Source organism: Zootoca vivipara, chromosome 9, assembly GCF_965207765.1.
Source record: "Zootoca vivipara chromosome 9, rZooViv2.hap1.1, whole genome shotgun sequence".
Classification (NCBI taxonomy): Eukaryota; Metazoa; Chordata; class Lepidosauria; order Squamata; family Lacertidae; genus Zootoca; species Zootoca vivipara.
The window spans coordinates 57,039,377-57,062,209 of NC_142592.1; the positions used below are offsets into that span (position 1 = coordinate 57,039,377).

Genomic DNA, 22,833 nt, shown 5'->3' on the forward strand with positions numbered 1-22,833 from the left:
TGCGCATACAACCCCCTGCCTTAAAAAGCAATGCTCTCATCCAAAAGCTTGCTGTTTGCAACTTGCTAGGCCTCTGAAACGCTTGGAAGTTACATATTTCCTCAGTGCTTTAGTGGGACATCACCGCTAGTTTCATGCTCAAATTAAGAAGTGACAGAATGTCCGCAGCTATCATTTATCAGTTTTAATCACACTCCCTGGTTGGGGAACATGTTGAGGAGACAGATCCTGAGTTCCCCTCCTGCCATACCTGCCAAGTTGCTGTCAGAGAAATAAGGGACCGGGCGGAAGTAGCAGACCGGAAGTAGCGCTGCCGCCATTTTGGAACTGGGCGGAGCATGCTCAGAAGTGACTTTTGATGCTGCTTTGCCCAGTTCCAAAATGGCCGTCGCGCCAAAAGTCGCACTGCAGCCATTTTGGAACTGGGCAGAGCAGCATCAAAAATCGCTTCTGAGCATGCTCCGCCCAGTTCCAAAATGGCCGCCGCACCAGAATAAACCGGGGGAAAACAAAAAAATCCATTTTTTCCAGCTAGGAACAGCTGGAAAAACGGGGATTTCCCGGGGAATACGGGAGACTTGGCAGCTATGCCTCCTGCCCCACGGGCTGCTTTGACAGGTGGGCTGGGCCATGCACCTTTCATCCATAGCTGCCAAGTTTTCCCTTTTCTCGCGAGGAAGCCTATTCAGCATAATGGAATTTCCCTTTAAAAAAGGGAGAACTTGGCAGCTATGCTTTCATCCCCATGAGGACTGGTGACTTGACTTCAAAGGAAAGAATAAAGGGTGTGCTCTTGATTCTTTCCTTTCTTGCTTTGCAGGAACAGCTTTAATTGAGCTGTGTCTGCAAACCAAGATGCTGAATGCCAGCCCCACTTGTGGCTGGGATGGGTTTCATTTGCAAGCACCAACTGGGTGTTCCCAATCAGAGTTGATCCCACTGCCCTTAGATTCAGAGTTGCATTTAAATTCAGTGCTGAACGCAAACCCCACTTGCAGAGGAACAATCATGAGCGTAGTCTAATGTTCCCAATTGTTCCTTTGCAGCCATGGGTTTACCTGCCCCATACCTGGGGCAGGTGGCTTTGGCTGGGGAAAATGGCCCCATGGGGCAAATTAGCTGTGGGCCTACTTTGGCTGTGGTGCAGAGATTTCCCATGTCTGTATTATTCCTGTCCTATTATTTCTCACTAGGATCCTATTTTTTTTGGGGGGGGGGGAATGAATTCTGGAGGTCACTAAGAAACGATCAATCAGCAAATAAAACTTCAGCCCAATACTATGAACACTCAGCATGAAAAGACAGGCATGAATTTCTTGAGTTTTACATTTCTTCCAGGAGGAAGGGCCATGGTCATACATGGCCGTCTAGGGGGCTACCAGAGAGAACGCTCTGCATCTTCCCAGCAAGTTTTCATGTTCTTCACTGTAGAATTTCTCAACAGAGCCCAACGAAAAGACTTTTTTAAAAAGTCAGGGGGAAGAAAATTTAGAAGAATAAAAATGAACCAGCAATATATATGTGTAGGGTGGTGGGGTGGGAATGGGGTGACCCTTCCGGGCTTCCACATTCAACTGCCAGTAGAAAACAACTTTCCGTGGTGCCCACAGAAAGATAGCCAAATAGCAGAAGCTAAATGCAACCTTTGGGGATTTTTCTCCGGGCTATTTTTGACTTCCAGCGTGTTCTGCAGATTGGCAGCCTGCTGTGTATTATTTTAAGCATTTCCCAACCACTCCCTTTCAAATAACATATCCCCTGACAAACAAGTCACTCTCAGGCGAGCTGAGCAACCTCGGACCATGAGCCTAGGTAGCAGTTCCAGGCAAGCTCCCACAGCTGGTTCCAGCAGAACGCCTGCGGCGGAGGGACTGAGAATGGCATTTTTCCCACGCGTGCAGAATGGCGATGGGACCCATGCTAAAGGGCCGGCGGTGAATTCCTTTCCTAGACATGTATGGTAGGAAATGCTTCGGGCAGTCCTGTTGAAATGGCCCATCATCGAGTGCTTATTAAAGTGAATGGGGAAGTTGCATGGTTGTGGGTTTTGGTTTTTTGTTTTGCTATAGACCTCTTTCTCTAGAAATGATGTCTTCTTCCTCTGTAGGTCTCTTTTGTTTGCTTCATTGGGGAAAAGAGATCAGGAGCGCACAGGTGCCTATCTCTTCCCCACCCTCCCCACTAAATACCCCAGCCCCTGGCCATCCTCTATCAGTGGCTGCTTTTAAGGACCCCTCCAGGTTAGTGTACTCTGCAACATGCCCTTGATGCAATAACTGCATTTGTGGTGGATTTATAATGGACCATCCATGTATCAGGGGACGCGGGTGGCGCTGTGGCCTAAACCACTGAGCCTAGGGCTTGCCAATCGGAAGGCCGGCGGTTCGAATCCCTGCAACAGGGTGAGTTCCCGTTACTCGGTCCCAGCTCCTGCCAACCTAGCAGTTCAAAAGCACGTCAAAGTGCAAGTAGATAAATAGGTACCGCTGCAGCGGGAAGGTAAACGGCGTTTCCGTGCGCTGCTCTGGTTCGCCAGAAGCAGCTTTGTCATGCTGGCCACATGACCCGGAAAAACTGTCTGTGGACAAACATCAGCTCCCTCGGCCAGTAAAGCGAGATGAGCGCCGCAACCCCAGAGTCGTTCGCGACTGGACTTAACTGTCAGGGGGTCCTTCATCTTTACCTTTATCCACGTATCATTCCACTTCATTAACTTTTTCTGCAATGCCTTCCTCAATGTCATGCACTATTGACATCGGAATTGAAATCAAGAGATGTTATGTGTACCTTTGTTATCCATGAAAATCTTTCAATAAAAACATTTTTTTTAAAAAAACCTAGAAAAAGGCAAAGAAAAATAAAATAAAATCAATGAACGCAACTAATTTAGATTAATTTCAATGGGTCTGCTCTGAATAGAGTTGGATACAAGCCATAGCACCCCATACATAACAAACAGCAAAAAAGGAAAAAAAGACAAAGATACGCCCACCACCATCCTATTCTCCAAGCCTGTCCTGAATTAAAGGTCAGCAGAGTTCAGCAACCCTGAAAGTGGTGGCAAATAGCTTGCTGGAGGCAATGCACACAACCACCCCATTGCTCAGCCCGGACACCGGGGTCCTCCTCCGAGGGTCTTCTGCTGGTTCCCTCACTGCAAGAAACGGAGTTACGGGGAATCAGGCCTTCTCGGTAGTGGCACCCTCCCTGTGGAATGCCCTCCCACCTGATGTCAAGGAGATAAAGAATTACACAACTTTTAGAAGACACAGGCAGCCCTGTATCAAGGGACTTTTAAAGCTTGATGTTTTATGGTTTTAGATACGCTGTAAGCCGCCCAGAGTGGCTGGGGAAATCCACCCAGATGTGTGGGGTATAAATAATAAAAATTATTATTATTATTATTATTATTATTATTATTATTATTATTATTATTATTATCATTCACCAACTGAAGCTTTGCACAATCCATTTGTGCAAATCTGTTCCCTTTAGCAGCTGCTTCTCCTGTAGCATCCCCACCCCCACTACCTCCAGGCAGGCAAATTGTAACTGATGAATAACAAAGGAGGAGGTGCTATTTTTAATCTCAACCCTGTAGCACTCTGGTAGTGATGATGAATTCATAGCTCCTTTTCTTTACTGACAAAGGCTTACCTTTCTAAGGACATGCGTGGGTGCATTTAATCCAAGGTTGAAATTGTGCTAAACAATTCCCAACAAATGTGGCATTGCCCAAGGGTGACATTTGATATTTCAGGGAGAGGAGAAAGAGGAGGAGAGAGACTCAGGCAAACCAAAAAGGTCCAACTGTGGGAGATGCATATGCCCCATGACTGGGCTGCAATCAAAGGCACCCTGTAATGTAAACACATTTGCAGAGTGTGGATCCTTCTGCAGCCAAAAAGGCCCCGTCCACACACAACAGGGAGGTATTGGCAGGCTTAGGGGAAACCCAAAATTTGCAGAAAGGGGGGGGGCAAACCAAGTGGTGTAGCGTGGGGGGGGGCACAGGGGTGGTTGCCCCGGGTGCAAAACCCTGGAGAGCCACTGCCAGCCAGTGTAGACAATACAGAGCCAGATGAACCAATGGTCTGATTTGGTATAAGGCCGTTTCCTAGTGTGCATTCACACCCGCTTTCTGTGCTTCAGCTCAGTTGGCTACAGCATGGTGCTGATATCGCCAAGGCTGCAGGTTCGATCCCTGTTCTGGGGCAGATGCATATTCCTGAACTGTGATCCTCAGGGTCTCGTCCAACTCTATGATCCTATGCGCAATACTAGCTGCGTGGAATTTCAGGGGGAGACTGACAACACAACCCTATATCTGTCTAATCCTCTTTTAAAGCCATCCAAGATCTCTGGGTTGCTGTTAATAACACCCCTCTCGTGTGAAAAAAAAACCCACGTGTTACGATATAACTATTTCGACCAAATAGGAAATACAGTATAAGCCCCAGTGTATGTGAACATTCTACTAAAAGCAAAAACAAAAAAGACGCACACAGAGAGAGAGCTTTACTCTCTGAGGAATTGTTGTTAGTGTTGCTTTTCTCTTTTGAGTCTGACTTCTCCCGAACAAAACACAGCCAACTCAAAGAGAAACACACCCTGCAAAAACACAACAGTGTGGCCTATGAAAGTAAGCTGAAGTAAGCTGAAACCCCATGGCACCGACTCAGACATCTCTCCCATCCCACTAGGACCCTCCCCAAGATTGTCCAGCTCCTTCCACTCTTTCTCGGGTTCAGATCCCCACTCCATGACATCACCAAGGGGCTTATGGCACAGGCCATATATCAGACCAACCTCTATCCCTGACAGCAGGCCGTGATGTTTTTAAAAACATGAAGCAACCACAAAAAGTAAGGAAGTCTTGAACGTCATTATCCAGATGCCCTATTGGCCAGTGTAGATTTTTATTATTATTATTAGTGTATAGACACTAATACAGATTCTCCCTGCGAGGCTTCTTTTATTATTGAGATAGGCACTGGTGCCATTGGTCTGCAATGAAGCAATTTACGGCGAGAGAATATTTTGTTTAAGTCTGCAAAAGAAACGCTGCTGAAGCCAAAAAAGAATTCCGACAAGTGATTCGGCCAATTTATTAAGCTGAAGAGATGTCAGTCAGATGTCTGGCAGAACATGGAACCATGATCAGCTGATTCAAAATATCCATCATCATTAGGATGGGAGGCCGGTTTCTTTCCTTATCACTCTCATGCATGAGAGATAAGATAATATAGGGGCAGGGAGGGAGGAGAGAGAAAGGACTTGTTTATTTCCGAAATGCGCCATAAATCATTCCAGCCTCCACTCATTTCCCATTGGCAATTCTGATTTGCCTAAGGGCTCATCCACACTTCCGCTCCCCCGCCCCTTCACTGCTGAATCGGAACAAACATCAATCGGCTTTTCTCCAAACTGATGTTTGCTCCAATTCAGCAGCAAAGAGCAGGTTTTCCAAGGGAAAGTGGTGGGGAGAAGGTAAAACTGCTCGGACCCATGCCTAGAAAGCAGAAGTGTAGACAAGAACTGATTTAGATATATATGGAAGTATAAGAATGGCAAGGTAATGGGGGGGGGAAGGTGGGGAGTTAAGCCAGAGATACAAACCGCAGGTGAACTGACTCACAAAACTCCCACCACCCTTCAGCACCAGATTAACAGCGAAGCATACAAGGCAAAAAAAAAATTATTTGGGGGGGGATTCGTTATTTCACGAGCTTCACCTCATTCCAGACCCTCCAAGTGTCCCTAATTTCCAGGGACAACCCCAAATTTAAATAAGTTTCCCCGGTTTTTGTTTTGATTGTGGAATGCCCTGCTTTTCTTTAGGACGTCCCTATTTTCATCTGAGAAAATTTTGGAGTTATGTGATCCTCGAGCCAAGGAGATAAGTAACTACCGTATACAACCTTTAGAAGGCATCTGCCCTGTATAGGGAAGTTTTTTTATCCTTAATTTTTTTTATTACGTGTTTTAAATTTGTTTTTGTATGACAGACCAATATAACTCATTTTAATTTACATCCATGTATGCTTATCGGATAAAATACTGACCTTTCCACTACTTTTAAAAGCTAGGGGAAAATAAGTAGGACACAACAGGAAGGAAGGAACTCAGATGGGACAAAAGTTTGGGGCAGTTTCAGGAGATATCAGAGACGGCATAAAGCGAGGTCAGGGCCAGATGTGGCCCTCAGGCTGTAAGCAACAGTCCTTGGTCTGTTGCTGAAAACAGTATTCCAATGGGAAGAAATCCCAGATATCTACCTCACCTTTATCTCCAGGGAATAGCTTGTTCCTCAGCAAAATGTGATAAAGAAGCAATTTATCGAGCACATTAGACCTAAGGCTCAGGTCCCAGCAACTCACATAAAAGGGCTGTACTTGGATAAAGCTCAGGAAAGTAATGGGCAGTAGGACCCTGGGGGAACGTGGCTGGTGCAAATAGCAACCCAGGGAGAGGGGTGCGGAAGAAGCAAGTTTACCAAGGGGTACCAGGGAAGGAGGTAAAAGTGGTTCTGCAATACAAGAAAAGAGCTCAAGGGGGAGGGATGAGTCTCTTCCCAAATATGGCTGGGATCTGTGGCTGTAGCCCACTTGCCTCCTTCACTGAAGTTGCCTTTGTTGCTGAGGCTCCCAAAGTGAAGCTCTGGCCCCCAAGGGACAGTGGAAGACATTCACTATCAGGGATGGAAGAGAAAGTCAATACTTCTTGCATTTGACAATGAGAAACTACCTGTTCCTCACTTCTTCAACCAATGTGTGACCCTAAACAGAGTCATCTTTCAAAATTTGCACTTTTTCGAAATTCCTATGTAGGAAAAAAATACATAAATTAACAGGAAATGTACATAAAAATGCATTTTTAAGTGAAGATAATGAACAAAAATGCATTTGTAGTAAATTGCTGATGATTTTTTATGAGATCATTTTTGGCAGCGGTGGGAATCACAAATTGCAGCAGATATGCAAAGAACTTAAATTAAGATGGGAGAAACAAGAAACTTAAGGAATGGAAATTGAACCATCTCTACTGCCTATACTCATGTCGTCGGAAGAATCTCCCTGTAATATTTCTTCTTCTTCAAGAAATGCTACAGTGCAATGTTCAAATGTATTCAAATATGTCCTATCGCACAAGTCATTCTTGACCCAGATTCCACTTTCCCCCCACCCTCCACTATTTCCCATGTACACCCAATCTGGCTTCATTAACATGACAAATTGAAATACAGTGGTACCTCGGTTTATGAACACAATTGGTTCCGGAAGTCTGTTCATAAACTGAAGCGTTCATAAACTGAAGCAAACTTTCTCATTGAAAGTAATGGAAAGTGAATTAATCCGTTCCAGATGGTCCGCGGAGTAAGCGTTCATAAACTGAAGCAAACTTTCCCATTGAAAGTAATGGAAAGTGGATTAATCCGTTCCAGACGGGTCCGCGGAGTACTTAAACTGAAGCGTTCATAAACTGAAGCATGGGTGTAATTGGTTCTGGAAGTCTGTTCATAAACTGAAGCGTTCATAAACTGAAGCAAACTTTCCCATTGAAAGTAATGGAAAATGAATTAATCCGTTCCAGATGGGTCCGCGGCGTTCATAAACCGAAAATTCATAAACCGAGGTGTTCATAAACCGAGGTTCCACTGTATGTGGAACAGCTTTCCTGGTATAACTCACTCTTCCTGAAACATTTATAAGGTGACGCCCGCACAGCGTCACAAACATACAAGATAAAATGAGGGCTTTGAGGGGGGAAATATGTGTAATCCCCTCTGCTCTTTAATTTCTAGCAGCGAAAGACTAAATAAAATGACTGACTGCTTTTCCAGAATACGAAACCCCAAACCAGAAAAAATAAATATACATGATTAATGATTAATCTGTTAGACTAGGGATTGTAGAGGTGTGTGTATTAATTACACGGTAGGTGATGAATGTGGTGGTTTATAAAACTCTCACAGAAAATATAAGATCTAGAAATCAAGATCTTCCAAAGGATGTTTTGTTTGCTTATGAGCACATTTATATCCTGTTTTTCCTCCAATGAGTTATTTTTGCCCCCTTTAATGCTGCAACAACCCAGTAAGGTAGGTTTTGCTTCATAGAGGTTGAGTAGGGATTCGAACCTGCGTCCCCCAGGTTCTAGTCCAACACTCTAACCACTGCACCACTATGGCTCTCTTTGCCCACAGAGCAAAGATGCCAACCCTTTTATTCTGTAGAATGATGACAGGCTCAAATAGCCTGACCCCCCTCCTTGATAGTTTGCAAAATAGGCTCCATTAGCAACACAGCATACACACTTGGCTGGGAAACGAAGATCATTCCAGACACCAGATTGGTGGTGGTCCTTTGGATCTCCAGAATAAACACACATAAATTATCTAATGTACACAGAGACTTATTGCTTCTTTCCCTCCCCGGTGACACCATGAGCAAATTTTACAAACTGAATTTTGATTAGCATTCAGGGCCAGATGGAAGTTTCTCTGGTAGTTGGAACCAGCTTAATAGTTTGACATCTTTGCTCTGGAGCTATTAAAAATATCACAGATTGGATTCAGCGACTCAGCAATGAGAACGCTTGTTGGGGTGTTATCCTGCAAACTGCTATGCAAGAGCTCACGGAAGACTTCAAAATACGCAGATGTTGCACAAGAATGCACCCTGAGACCTTTTGAGAGAGCCAGATATTAGAATCTAAACCTTTCATAAAATTTACCAGGCTGGTTCTTCATTTCATGCACAGAAGCGGCAGCCTAGCTTACGAGTGAACATCAGGCCATATGGCATGCACAGCCCTGGCTGCCAACACCTTGCCACTGTCCCCTGCCCTTCAGCATGAGCTGCCTGATGTGCTTGCCTCATCCTGTCTAAGGAAAGGGCCGGCCCCGGCAAGATCTTGCGCAAGAGATTATGAAGAGGATGATAAACTGAATTTAGATAGCCACTTGCCAATAAATATTCCCCGGACAGCTTACAAACAAAGCAATGCTAAAAAAAAGCAATATATCATTATTAAAATCAACAAACAGAATAAAAGACAGTGAAAAGAAGATTGCAACAGCGAGAAAGCATTAAACAAATGCAACATCTCCTGTACATCCCTAGATTTCAGGTCCAGTTTGTCAGGCAAGAAGCTTGTGCTTAGTTGGGGAACAGTTTTCTATGAGTCAAAGGACACTTTTAGACTCAACCCCGTGGCTATTAGCCATGGTGGTTATATGGAACCTGTCACTAGATACTTCCTCTCTGAAAGCCACTCTACAAACCCAAAAGAAGGGAATCCTCTGGGAATGCTTTCCCATGGCAACATTAGAAATCAAGCACTGCCTATCTGGAGGTTAGGTTGCAGCTCGGAGGTAGAGCTCAGGGGTGAAACTCAGGTTTAACATGCAGAAGATCTCAGATTCCCTGTCTGAAATCTCAGAGGGCTGCTACCATTCTATATTTATGCAGTACTGAGCTGGATGGGCCAATAGACTGACTTGGTGTAAGCAGCTTCCTAGTGCTTTGACTGAGCTAGAAGGCTGATCAGGGATCTGAAGCTAAATTTCATGCATTTAAATGCTAAAGCAGTTGCTTTGATGTTGCATACATGAATATGCATAGTGAATGTAGATATGCAGCAGTATTGAATACCAAAGACTTTCAATAATCTCATTTAGTTTATTGCACTTTACACTAACACCACCTTCCATGTCTTGGTTCTCGAATGGAATCCGTTCCGGAAGTCCATTTTACTTCCGAAAACGTTTGAAAACCAAGGGCAACTTCTGATTGGCTGCAGGAGCTTCCTGCACTCAATTGGAAGCCGTGGAAGCAGCCTGGGATGTTTGGGTTCCAAAGAACGTTCACAAACTAGAACACTCACTTCCAGGTGTGCGGCATTCAGGAGCTGAAACGTTCTAGTTGCAAGGCGTTCAAAAACCAAGGTACGACTGTATGCTTTATCTTAAAAAAAGTAGGACACCATTTAAAAAGAAACCCACTAAAGTAACAATTCATAGTAGCAGCAATTCAGAAGAACAACACCACTCAGTTAAATCTGAAAATAGAGAGGTGGGTTTAAGTGTCTCCAAAGGCTCACCGGAACAAAGCAGTCTTCAATTGACCTCCTGCAAACCAATTCCAAGCCAGCTTTCTGACCCTCTCTAGGGAGGTTTGTTTCGGTGGCTTAAAATATTTCCTGCATGTCACACACACAGAGAAAATGGGATGTATCAAAGTGGCTGCTTCATGCCAGCCATGATGTCCTTGCCAATTTCGGTGGGAGATTAGCAAAGGGGTGTTTGAAATTCTCCCAGCCTCTGCGTCTTTGGGCTTTGACATTTTGGTAGAATTAAACCAGATTCTGCCCCCACCCGAACTGCATCAAGTGGGCCTTATTTACTTGCTTCTTTCAGTGTCTGGGCCCTGTTGAAACAAGTTTTATGAGATAATCAAGTTTGTTTAAAGAATAATCTGACAGATAATGTGGAAAATATGATCTCTCCTACCCTGGTATGATATATCTCCAATAAAACCAGCTATTGTTAGATTCTGTTAAAACAGACAGAAGAGAAAAACATGGAGTCTGGTTTCTGAAACAGGTTTCTGGAACAGGAAATCTCCACCTGGCCTCTAAGGCATCCTTTGCCAGCCAGGAGTCCAGATGTTTTGGACTCCAACTCTCATCAGTTACTGTCACCAGGCTGTACTGACTGCGGCTAAATATTGCTGTGATGTCTGGTGATTGACAGGTGGCTGGGTGGGATATTCATCTGCTAACACAATACAAGGTATTGCAAAGGGGTGGCCGACAACTAGAATTTGGCAGCAACTAGAGTGATTTTAAGTGAAATGGTATCTCTGCCCAAGTGTAAAGGGAATCCTTGTTTTTGGCCTGATGATTCAGTACTTGCTATCAAGGTTCTTCAGTGGAAATACTATTGTGACAGGGTGAGCTCCTATTGCTCTGTCCCCGCTTCTGCCGATCTTGCAGTTCAAAAGCATACTAGTGCAAGTAAATAAATAGGTACCGCTGTGGTAGGAAGGTAAACAGCGTTTCCGTGCGTTCTGACTTCCGTCATGGTGTTCCGTTGCACCAGAAGCGGTTTTGTCATGCTGGCCACATGACCCAGAAAGCGGTCTGTGGACAAACGCTGGCTCCCTCGGCCTGAAAGCGAGATGAGCGCTGCAACCCCATAGTTGCCTTTGACCAGGGGTCCTTTACCTTTACTTTTTACATTACTATTGATACCACTGAGCATAAGGAAATGGAAACACACCAGAAATGGGGGGTAAATTCGATTCAGTTCACATCTAAAGGCGAACCTGCCTAATTTTCACTTTCCCAAACAATTCACAAACTGAAACAAAGCTAAGCTTTGAAATTCCCACTTCAGCCTGAGTTTTGCAAGTGAGTTCTCCAGCCCAGTGATGTCCCCAGAGATGCATATACAAGGGTAAACTGTGCATAATAATGCCCATATCAGTGAAAATAACATTTAGAATGCAGGGAATTGCTTCTCAAGAATGTGTGTTTTTCGGTAGCAATATAACCATGTGCCTATTAGGAGACATTTAATGATGAATTTTCATGAGGACTTGGAAACACATAATCTGGAAACTGATGTGGAAATGTGAGGAACGGAACTGGAGATATGAAAAATGAGAAGCTGAGAGAAACCAAAATTGACAGATTCGCTCATCCCTAAGTCATGTTGAGTAACCTTGCTAGGTAGAGGGAGGATGGAAGTGTTCCATGGCAAAAATTCAGCTCTTGGCAGGTTAATAATATTCTGTATTTTTGTTGGGTTTTGGCTTTGAATTCCTGCCAGAGGCCTTCATCCAATAAAAATGTTATTCCGTTTCTAAGGGTTACAGAACACATGAGAATATCGGGCTTCCTAGCATCTAACTAACCCACCTTGTTCCCTATGTCTTCTCCTATGGGTCATTCCACACCATCCCCTTTGACTCAAAAGTTATGAGGGTCCCCAGTCATTCTGACCTGGACATTTTCACATGTTCTGCTAATTGTATCTGATTTGGGGCAGGGCAAGGGGAGTGCTTCCAAGGAATGGCAAAGGAGTCAAAACCACCACAAACATCAACAAGAGAGGAGGGCAACTCCTTCCCACCTCCTCTTGCAAAATCTTCCACCAGGTAAAAAGAAGATCAGAAGAGCCTGGTGGAGCAGGCCAGGGGCCCATCTACTCCAGCATCCTGTTCTCACTGTGGTCAACCAGATGCCTGTGGGAAATATCCACCAGCAGGAACTGAACACAAAGTATTCTCCCTTCCTGTAGTTTACAGCAGCATCGATTCAGAAGCATTATTGCCTCTGACCATGGTGGCAGAGCATAGCCATCATGGATGGGAGCGATTGATATCCCTCTCATCCATGAATTTGTCTAATCCTCTTTCAATGCAATCTAGGTTGGTGGCCGTCACTGCCTCCTGTGGCAGTGAGTTCCACAGTTTAACGATGGGCTGTGTGAAAAAGTACTTTCTTTTATTTGTTCTGAATCTTCCAACGTTCAGCCTCATTGGACGGCCATGAGTTCTAGTGCTGGGGGGACGGGACTTTTCTCTATCCAGTTTCTCCATGTCATCCATATATTCTATAAACATCAAATTGGAATTTGAACCTGGCATGGCCCAGTCATAGACCAACAGATTAGCCACTACACCACAGTGGCTCTAGGGTGTTGCATTGCGGCATCAAACTGTGACAGAGCCTTGAAAGGCAGAAACACTGTAGTTTCTTCTAGATCTCAATGGGTGTGCAAAACAGGATCATGTTTGTGTGGAATGGCAAGGAAATCCTTCCCTTTCTCTGAATGCATTAATTTCTCTCTGCTGAAATGCATCATGAAGACAATCTGCTAAAAAGAAGTATTTCTTTGTTTTTACAAGGGCAGGAGAAGAAACACTGCTTTCCATAGACAAAGCATAGCATCACCACTGAGAATAACTCTTGCTGTTCTCGACAGAAGACCATCCAAGATAATGGAGCTACATACTGGACTTGATTGCTGCCTTGAGATTAGTATAAATGGCTGCTTGAGCCAGCCTTCCTGATGTCAGGAACTGGAAAAAGTACATCTTGAGCTACTTGCGAATGGCAGCCAACAGATCCCTGCAAACAAGTTGCCTTGACTATTTTATCACACTGTTAGCTTATGTGTTTGCTTAGGAACAATCTTTCAGAGTATATTCTATTTATAACGCAGGCTCCTGCAGGTTGGAAACCTTAACTCATTAGCTCAATTCAGGCACAGTTTGTGCTAATCATGGTTTACAAAACAAACCATGGCTTGAGCCCCCACATTTATAGGCCATGGGTAGCAAAGATTGTGCCTCTGGGGAGGCAATAATCCTTCCCATCTTATGTTTCCAGCTTTAGGCATTCAGCTATCCACTGCCTCTGTACTTTGAATCATTGAATCGGAAGAGGCTGATGAGAACATCTCGTTCATCCCTCCTCTACAATGCAAGAGGTAACTACATTGGCTATGCAGCCACTGCTTAAGTATCTCCTTCAAAGAGGAGCCCACCAGCACCGGAGGTCATTTGCTAGGAAGTGGAAAGGCCCATTAAACCAGGGATGGCACCTTCTACATGCCACTGACTACAACTCCCATCATCCCTGATGACTGGCCATGCAGAAGAAGCATTTTCTTTCTGTCTATCTGGAATCTTCCCATTGCTCAGCTTTACTGAGTGGCCCAAAGTTTGAGAGAAGGAGAAAACCGCCTCCCTGTCCAGTGTTTCTATTCCAGGTATGGGGAACCTTTGGGCCTCCAGATCAGTGTTTCCCAACCTTGTGCCTCCAGCTGTTTTTGGACTACAACTCCCATCATCCCTAGCTAGCAAGACCAGTGGTCAGGAACGATGGGAATTGTAGTCCGAAAACAGCTGGAGGCACAAGGTTGGGAAACACTGCTCCAGATGTTGCTGAACTGCAATTCCCATCATGCCTGGCCACTGGCCATGCCTGCTGGGGTTGATGGGAGCTATAGTTCAGCAGCAGCTGGAGTATCAAATGTTCCCCATCCCTGCTCTATACCATGCATAATTCTATACATCTCTATCATACCTCCTGCCCACTTGTTCACCTTTTTTTTCTAATAAAAGAGAGCTCCAAATGTCGCTGCTTTTGCAAATGTGGGATTCTGGGTGTTGTTAAGAGTTCAACTCCCATCATCCCTAAGCATTGGCTGGGGTTGATGGTAGCTGGAGCCAAACAGCATTTTTGCGCTGTCCCAGAGGACCCGAGACTGAAAATCTGGGGTGCTTCTGTCAGTCAGTGTGGACACTACTGAGATGGTGGCCCAATGGCCTGATTTGGTACTATAAGGCATCAGAAATGCTAGTTTTCCATGGGAAGGGAACTTCTGATGTGGAAGAACATTCAAACACATAGTCTTCCACTTGCACTTTGACATTTATTTACTTAAGAACTCACTTAATATTAAAGAAACCTCCCTTAGCAGTGTGCAAAACTCAACATGTAACAACAACATATAACCATTAATCCCCACATTGTTATAACAACAGATGAAACACAAATCAGAATTGCCAACTCCAGGGCTCGGGTTCAGTAACCAAAATTCAGCAGTCACAAGAAGTCTGGATGAATATACTGGTCTTTAAAAGCATCTCGTATGTTTGTGCCCTGCCATTTATTTCCATGGACACATCAATCAATTGCTCCAGAATCAGAAAAAGACCTGACTTTCAATCCAGTGGATCCACACAACACCTGCCAGATCTGCTGGGGCACATTTCACAAAGGGTGAAAAATTTTGCAAAGGGGGGAAATAATTCAGCTGCCTAATGACTTCACAGGAAACAATGCGGCTGAGAATCTGTGCCCAACCTCGCTGACCCAAACCGTTGAGGGAGTTCTGCCTCACATACCACATTTGTTAAGTAAGAGCAAAAAAATGATTAACTGCGGCCAGGCTGAAGAGCAACATGGTCCTATTAATAGAATGTTCCTGGGCTTACACTTCTTTGGTAAGAAAGCGTTCAGTCACTGAACTAACTGAGCAATCATATGCTTGAGTTACACCCACTCGGATCACTTCCAGACCACCTTGCAGCGGTGGAGCAAAGTGCTACGCCGATTGGGGGGGGGGATGTGCTGGTTTAAGCAATATCTTTGTGCCAGTGGGTGGAATCTGTGACTTGAACACCAACAGGGCAATTCTACAGCATCAGCTCCAGAGCATTCAAACTAACACCAGGAAGAACTTTCTGACAGTAAGAGCTGTTCGACAGTGGAAATGGACTCCCTTGGGAGGTTGTGGAGTCTCCATCCTTGGAGGTTTTTAAAGCAGAGGTTGGATGGCCATCTGTCATGGATGCTTTCGCTGAGATTCCTGAATTGCAGGGGGTTGGACTAGATGACCCTCAGGGTCCCTTCCAACTCTACAATTCTATAATTCCATGAAATTCAGGAAGGAGCTCCCGAGGGAGACCACTGTCAAACAGCTCTTGCCATTAGAAAGTTTTTTTTTCTGATGTTTAGTCAGAATTTCCTTTCTTGTAATTTGCTGGCATATGATTAAATCCCACCGGGGGGTGGGGGGACCAGTGATTTGGGAATGCCCCAAGTTTCAGAGTTTTTGCAGCAACTCCCAGGGGCGTAGCCAGGTTCAAAATTAGGGGGGGGCAAGGGGCAGGGGCAAGGGGCGGGAGGGGAGGGGCCACAGCAGAAATGTGGGTGGGGCCACGTGGCCTGCGCCTCCCAGGTCTTCCGAGGAGGCGGCCCCAGGCTCCCGCTCCCGGCGCGAAGCTCCAGAGTCACGCGGGGAACGCGAGCCTGTGGCTGCCTCCTCCGCGCCTCCCAGAGCGCGTTGGGAGCGGGAGCCTGGGGCCGCCTCCTCCGAAGACCTGGGAGGCGCGGAGGACGCAGCCACAGGCTCGCGTTCCCTGCGTGACTCTGGAGCTTCGCACCGGGAGCGGGAGCCTGGGGCTGCCACACTGCTGCGCCCCTCAGCCTTTGCTTCTAGGGGGGGCAATTGCCCCCTCCTGCCCCCCCTGCCTACGCCCATGGCAACTCCTTCCCCCAAAGCTCACCCAGCCTTGCTGAGCAAAGCTTTAGCAGCGTTTATGAATGTTCTTTCCAGCACAGCTGGTTTTCACAGGTCTGAGGATGTCTAAATAGTGCAGGACAACAGGGGCTGACAATAAGCTCCCCACCCCCCTGCCAATTCATCATGCTGTAAAATGAAACGGACGACAGGCAGGAAGTTTTCATTGATCCAAAGGCCACACTCAACAAAAACACACACTAGCATCACTGACGATAACAGCTTTCTTATTGGAGGAGAGAGCGGCGGAAATACCTGGGTGTTCTGTGCTGAGATAACCACTATTTCTAAGTTATTAAATTAATAGGAAGCACCTCTCTCTGCGAACCGTCCTTGAGTTAATTACTCAGAACCGGCATATTGCGAAAGAGTAGCCTGCAGGCCCCCTGCTGCTTCCCCCTGTCAATATTCCAAATCAAAATGCCACAAAAGGAGTAATCATTAACTGTGATGCATGTTAGCTGCTCCTCGGCCAACATGATTTTGGCTCTGATATTTCGCTCTGATATTTTGCTGCTTCCAGAAAGCAATTATGGCATTTGCTATAAGGCAGGTGCGAAAAGCCCCAATGTAATCTACCCTGCGTTTTCTCATTTCAGAAGCCGTCTCCCATCGAACCAGCAACAACTTTGTAACTAAAAATTGGTGCCTGAGCTTACTCCCCCCTCTTCCCTCCCCAAAACCTTTTCCTTAAACTTGGTGTCTTTTAGTCGATAAACCCAAGGGAAAGGAGTCTCTTATCAGTGACCTTGGTAAGTGACTCTGAAAACCATTTTTAGCTGAAGCGTGGGCTAAAAACCTATTAATAAATGCAATAACGAATATTTACACCAGGCATCCTCAAACCTCGGCCCTCCAGGTGTTTTGGACTACAATCCCCATCATCCCTGACCACTGATCCTGTTAGCTAGGGATCATGGGAGTTGTAGGCCAAAAATCTGGAGGGCCGCAGTTTGGGGATGCCTGATTTATACACTCTTTTAGACGAGGTTGAATCCATTAAATTTCACTTATGGGGAAACATGGCTTTGAAGGTGTATCTCTAATCAACTGTCTTTGCTGCCAGGACTAGTCTGGAAACTGGCCAAGAGGATATCATTTTCTAAAGGCTTTATGAGTAGCTAATACAGAAGATCTGAGGGCAGTTTGCATCAACGGAGGTTTGCAGTCATGATCACAGGACATGGTGTGGATGAATCTGTTGGAAATTTGCTCACTCAGGAGGTGCTATTCTGCCTGCAGATTTTATCCATTTATGTGGGGGCGGGGGAGTTTGCTACGGTATGTATATACATATTCAAACACATATATGCAACAGGAGCAAAACAGAGCTTTGGATTTAACTGGTCAGCGTTGGACGCAAATAAAGAATTGAATTGGAATGGCACCAGATCAGTTTGCTGCCAAATGCTGCAAATACAGATACAAGATGAATCTTGTGATCGCAGTTATTTGAAGGACTTTCTTGAAAATAAAATTTAAGGAACTACACAGCACATGCCATGTTCCCCTCTTGAGGCCTTTCTTTTCTTTTCTTTCATTCTCTCTTCCCTTCTTTTTTGTAGACCTCCCATAAGGAGGGGATGGCCTCGGGCCCCATGAATGTGATGGAAGCGGCTTTTGCTTTCCAGTTATCTGTCAGTTTCAACGTAGTGAGGAAATATTGCTGGAAATGTCCAAGCATTGCAAGGCAGAAAGAAAGCCAAAACTAATTTTTTGGCTCCTGCCGTGAAAAGAATCTAAATGCAGATCACAAAAAGGTTTTTGTTTTTTAAAAAACATGTCTTGAATGTGAAAGGTACTTATTTTGGCTGTTGAAGTGATAAGAAATATCTTATGAGCTTGACGGTTGTGCGAGACTTTGGGATTTTTATTTTTATTTATTTTTTAAAAAGCTTTTCAACTGAATCAGCCTTTAAAAAAACAAGCCCACAGAAGACCTCTTTTCGAGCTACCGAAGGCATTATGAGAGCAGAGGCACGGGATAGCAATTTGGACATAACAAAGCACCTCAGGCCAAAATGCAATTTGAGCCAAAGACAGTTGGAGAGAAACATGGTATATAGGTGTTTATACACTAATGCTCAAAAGCCTCTGAGCCAAAATGGGTGAACTGGAGCACTTGAACAGCATTGGTGTGGTAGGCATTACCGGAGACCTGGTGCAGGGATTCCCAAACTTGGGTCTCCAGCTGTTTTTGGACTACAACTCCCAGCATCCCTAGCTAGCAGGACCAGTGGGTCAGGGGTGGTGGGAGTTGTAGTCCAGCTGGAGACCCAGATTTGGGAAACCCTGACCTGGTGGATTGGAAAGAACCAGAGGGACACTGTTATCTCAGGATACAAACTCTGCAGGAAGCACAAGGAAGGGTGTACTGCAGGTGGCGTTGCTCAGTAGATGACAGAGGGCATTGAAATGAAAGGCACAAATACAGGATGGGAGACACCTGGCTTGAGAGCAGTACTTGTGAAAAGGATCCAGGAGTCTTGGTAGTCCACAAACTTGACATGAGTCAACAGTGTGATGCAGCAGCTAAAAAAGCCAATGCAATTCTGGGCTGCATCAATAGGAGTATAGCATCTAGACCAAGGGAAGTAATAGTACCACTGTATTCCGCTCTGGTCAGACCTTACCTGGAGTACTGTGCCCAGTTCTGGGCACCACAGTTCAAGAAGGATACTGACAAGCTGGAACGTGTCCAGAAGAGAGCAACCAAAATGGTCAAAGGCCTGAAAACGATGCCTTATGAGGAACGGCTTAGGGAGCTGGGTATGTTTAGCCTGGAGAAGAGAAGGTTAAGGGGTGATATGATAGCCATGTTCAAATATATAAAAGGATGTCATATAGAGGAGGGAGAAAGGCTGTTTTCTGCTGCTCCAGAGAAGCGGACACGGAGCAATGGATTCAAACTACAAGAAAGAAGATTCCACCTAAACATTAGGAAGAACTTCCTGACAGTAAGAGCTGTTCAGCAGTGGAATTTGCTACCAAGGAGTGTGGTGGAGTCTCCTTCTTTGGAGGTCTTTAAGTAGAGGCTTGACAGGCATCTGTCAAGAATGCTTTGATGTTTTTTCCTGCTTGGCAGGGGGATGGACTGGATGGCCCTTGTGGTCTCTTCCAACTCTATGATTCTATGAACTGAAAGAGGCAGAAATCACCAAAGAGGCAGATTCCTCCACAGAATTATTATGGGTGGTGATGGCTGGTTCCAAAAGCAATTTGAAACTGGGAACGTGCTGTTGTCCCTTGGATCAAAATGCTCAGGGAGTTCTTGAGATGGAAATGGGATCAGGGAAGCATCCAAAATAGATGTTGTAGTTATGAGTGACCAACTGCCCTCACACAGAGGGTTTTCCTATCATGATAAAGAGATAAAATTTATTGATAACCCTGGACAACTGGGCCCTAAAACAGCAGGTCATACACTCAATGAGAGGGAAGGTAACCCAGGAGTTACTTTTAAATGGCACCCAGGACGTAGTGTGGTTGAACGGGAACAGCAGTGACAGGGCTATCAAATTCAGATTCGGCCAATCGCCAAGAAAATCCAGCATGGTCAATTTTGACTTCAAAAGAGAAAATTTCCCCCAGTGATAAAGGGGATTGGTAAAAAGGAAGTTGAATGGCAAAGCCAAGAGAGCCATATTGCTTCAAAACACTTGAACCACACAATGTTAGAAACTCCACTGGAACGAATGAAACACTCAGTAAAGCAAGTCTTATTTTGTCTCCTTTCTCTGCCTGAAAACTCAGTGTGCGTTAGAGTTAACTGAACAATGCTAAGGCGTACTGGGTTGCAAAGAACTTGAATGTGAACCCTCACAAGCTGTGATATGATGGTCAGTTCCATGTTTAGTAATATTTTTATTCCAATCCCTCTGCCTTCAGTGGTAATTCAGCAACATGGCCATTTATATCTTGTGTTTTGTGTGTGCACTTATCTTGAGAACAATGACACTATTTTTGCCTCCAGGAGGGCCAATATTTTACAGAAACCACACCAATTCCCCATAAATCAAGACAAAACCAAATCCCGGTAATACTGACACACCCAGAACTGGCACACACCCTCTCTCCACCACGACAGCTCTTCTTCCAAAACAGGACTCTTCCAAAGTGTGAGACAGCATGGAACAAATTAATCTAGTTTTCTTGGCACTGTACAAGTTGACAGCCCACACCTCGCACTCAGTAATGAAGGGCGTGCATCTTCCCTTGTGGGGAATAGGCCTAATATTCCCATTTTAAGCAAAGTAATTAGAGGCCTGAGGCCACACAGAAAGCTGTGCGGCTTCCTTTGGCCACGTTGAAAACTGACCCCAAATCTCCCATTTTCAAGCAGCAGGGCTCTCTCCACCAGCGCAAGCCAACCTTAACAGAGAATCACAACTTCCTCTGTGGGTGGTTCACAGCTGGGACAGGCATACCTGGGATGGACGGGTGTGGGGAGGCATCCCCAGGACCAGCTCTAGACACAGTCTTGCTGTCTTGCTTGCTTTTCTGCCTCCTCCCTCCTTAGCTCGGTAGCCGGAAGGCAAAACTACACCATAGCATGCGAGGGAGCTGCACACCCTCCTGGAGGAATCCTCAAATCATAGGCTAGACAAACTTGTCTCGGACCAGGTCAGATCACTGGTCCATCTAGCTCCATAATGTTGACACTGACTGGTAGCGACTCTCCAAGCTTTCCTTGGAGATTGAACCTGGAACCTTATGCATGGGAAAGCATCTGTTCAACTGTGGAGTTATGGCCCTTACGAATGGGGAACGCTCTCACTTTCGGCTCAGGTTTAGCAGGCTTAGGAATAAAGGAAGATGCACAGGCAGATACAGACCCTCCAAATAATGATAATGATAATAATAAATAAATAAATAAATAAATAAATATTATTAAACCGCTTCTTAAAAAACCATCTTTAGATCCGGCCAATATGGCCAACTATCGCCCAGTCTCAAATCTTCCATTCTTGGGCAAGGTGATTGAGCGAGTGGTTGCGGAACAACTCCAGGCACGCCTGGAAGAAGCGGACCATTTGGATCCCTTCCAGTCAGGATTCAGGCCTCATCATGGGACTGAAACTGCCTTGGTCGCACTGGTCGATGATCTCCGGTGGGCTAGGGACAAAGGTAAGAGCTGTTTCCTTGTTCTGCTGGATCTCTCAGCGGCTTTTGACACCATCGACCATAACATCCTTCTGGACCGTCTAGAGGGCTTGGGAGCTGGGGGCACTGTCATGCAGTGGTTCCGCTCCTTCCTCCTGGGCCGTGTTCAGAAAGTGGTGGTGGGGGATGAGTGTTCAGACCCCTGGGCTCTCACTTGTGGGGTGCCTCAGGGTTCTGTCCTCTTCCCCCATGCTTTTTAACATCTATATGCAGCCGCTGGGAGAGATCATCAGGGGGTTTGGGCTGGGTGTCCATCAGTATGCTGATGATACCCAGCTCTACCTCTCTTTTAAATCAGAACCAGTGAAGGCGGTGAAGGTCCTGTGTGAGTGCTTGGAGGCGGTTGGAGGATGGATGGCGGCTAACAGATTGAGATTGAATCCTGACAAGACAGAAGTACTGTTTGTGGGGGACAGGAGGCGGGCGGGTGTGGAGGACTCTCTGGTCCTGAATGGGGTAACTGTGCCCCTGAAAGACCAGGTGCGCAGCCTGGGAGTCATTTTAGACTCACAGCTGTCCATGGAGGCACAGGTCAACTCCGTGTCCAGGGCAGCTGTTTATCAGCTCCATCTGGTACGCAGGCTGAGTCCCTACCTGCCCACTGACTGTCTCTCCAGAGTGGTGCATGCTCTGGTTATCTCTCGCTTGGACTACTGCAATGCGCTCTACGTGGGGCTACCTTTGAAGGTGACCCGGAAACTACAACTAATCCAGAATGCGGCAGCTAGACTGGTGACTGGGAGCGGCCGCCGAGATCACATAACACCGGTCCTAAAAGACCTACATTGGGGCTTCCGGGTTCAGCGCCAGCGCCGATCGGCGGGGTTTCGTCTCGTCTCCGAGATGGCCCGTCCCTGCTAGGAGTGGGGAGGGCAGCAAGAGCGACGCTGCGCCCCTTAGAACCTCGGGAAGGGCGTCCCGGGGGCAATTTGCTCGGCACAGCCCCAATCCGGACTCCCCAACTCTTCGGTTAGCTCTAATAAGAGCTCCGGAGCGAGGAGGGTAGAAGTCGCGGGGGCCATTTTGAGCGGCAACGTTATTCTAGCAGGGAGAAGCTTCAAGCCGAAGGCGGAGAGCGCTGGATTCTTCCGAAAATAAAACGATTGGAAAAGACTGTAAGTAACCTCACGATTTGGATTATAAAACAATTTGGATCTGGGAGAGAGGGGAGAAAAGAGGAAGCCACCCCCCCCCCCACGGCAACAAAAGAGACAGTAAATAGAAACCCGAAGCCATAAACAGAAGATTTGCAATTCAAAAGGATCCCTCAAAGGCATCAAAGAGAATCTCCCCTTTGATGCAGGGTGAGAAGGGGAGAGAGACTGTGGTTTATGACTGCCCTGCAGCAAGAGGTAAAGACTGAGAAAAATCTTTCTTTTCCTCGGGAGCCGGCAGCCCAGACAACCCAGTGAGTTGATCAGGATTTATGAGTCAACTTTTATTTCACTTTGTATTTCTGGATTTTGTGGAATTTCTTTTTTGGTTTAAATGTTTGTGAAATGTGAGTTCGAACTTTATTGTTAATAAGACTTGAAGAATGCAGCCAGCTTGTTAAAATGGAGTCGAGA

General features: G+C 45.8%; 1 protein-coding gene and 1 long non-coding RNA gene across 2 annotated transcripts in view; one reads left to right on the forward strand and one right to left on the reverse strand.

The window, feature by feature from the left end:
- The window catches only part of RERG (RAS like estrogen regulated growth inhibitor), a 95,537-nt gene that overhangs the window by 37,995 nt on the left and 34,709 nt on the right, over nt 1–22,833 (reverse strand). The gene's annotated exons all lie outside the window — the stretch shown is intronic.
- On the forward strand, nt 1,773–17,619 carry LOC148684653 (uncharacterized). Its single transcript, XR_015951768.1, has 3 exons — nt 1,773–1,960; nt 13,402–13,501; nt 16,702–17,619. It is a non-coding gene; the product is annotated as an uncharacterized LOC148684653 (long non-coding RNA).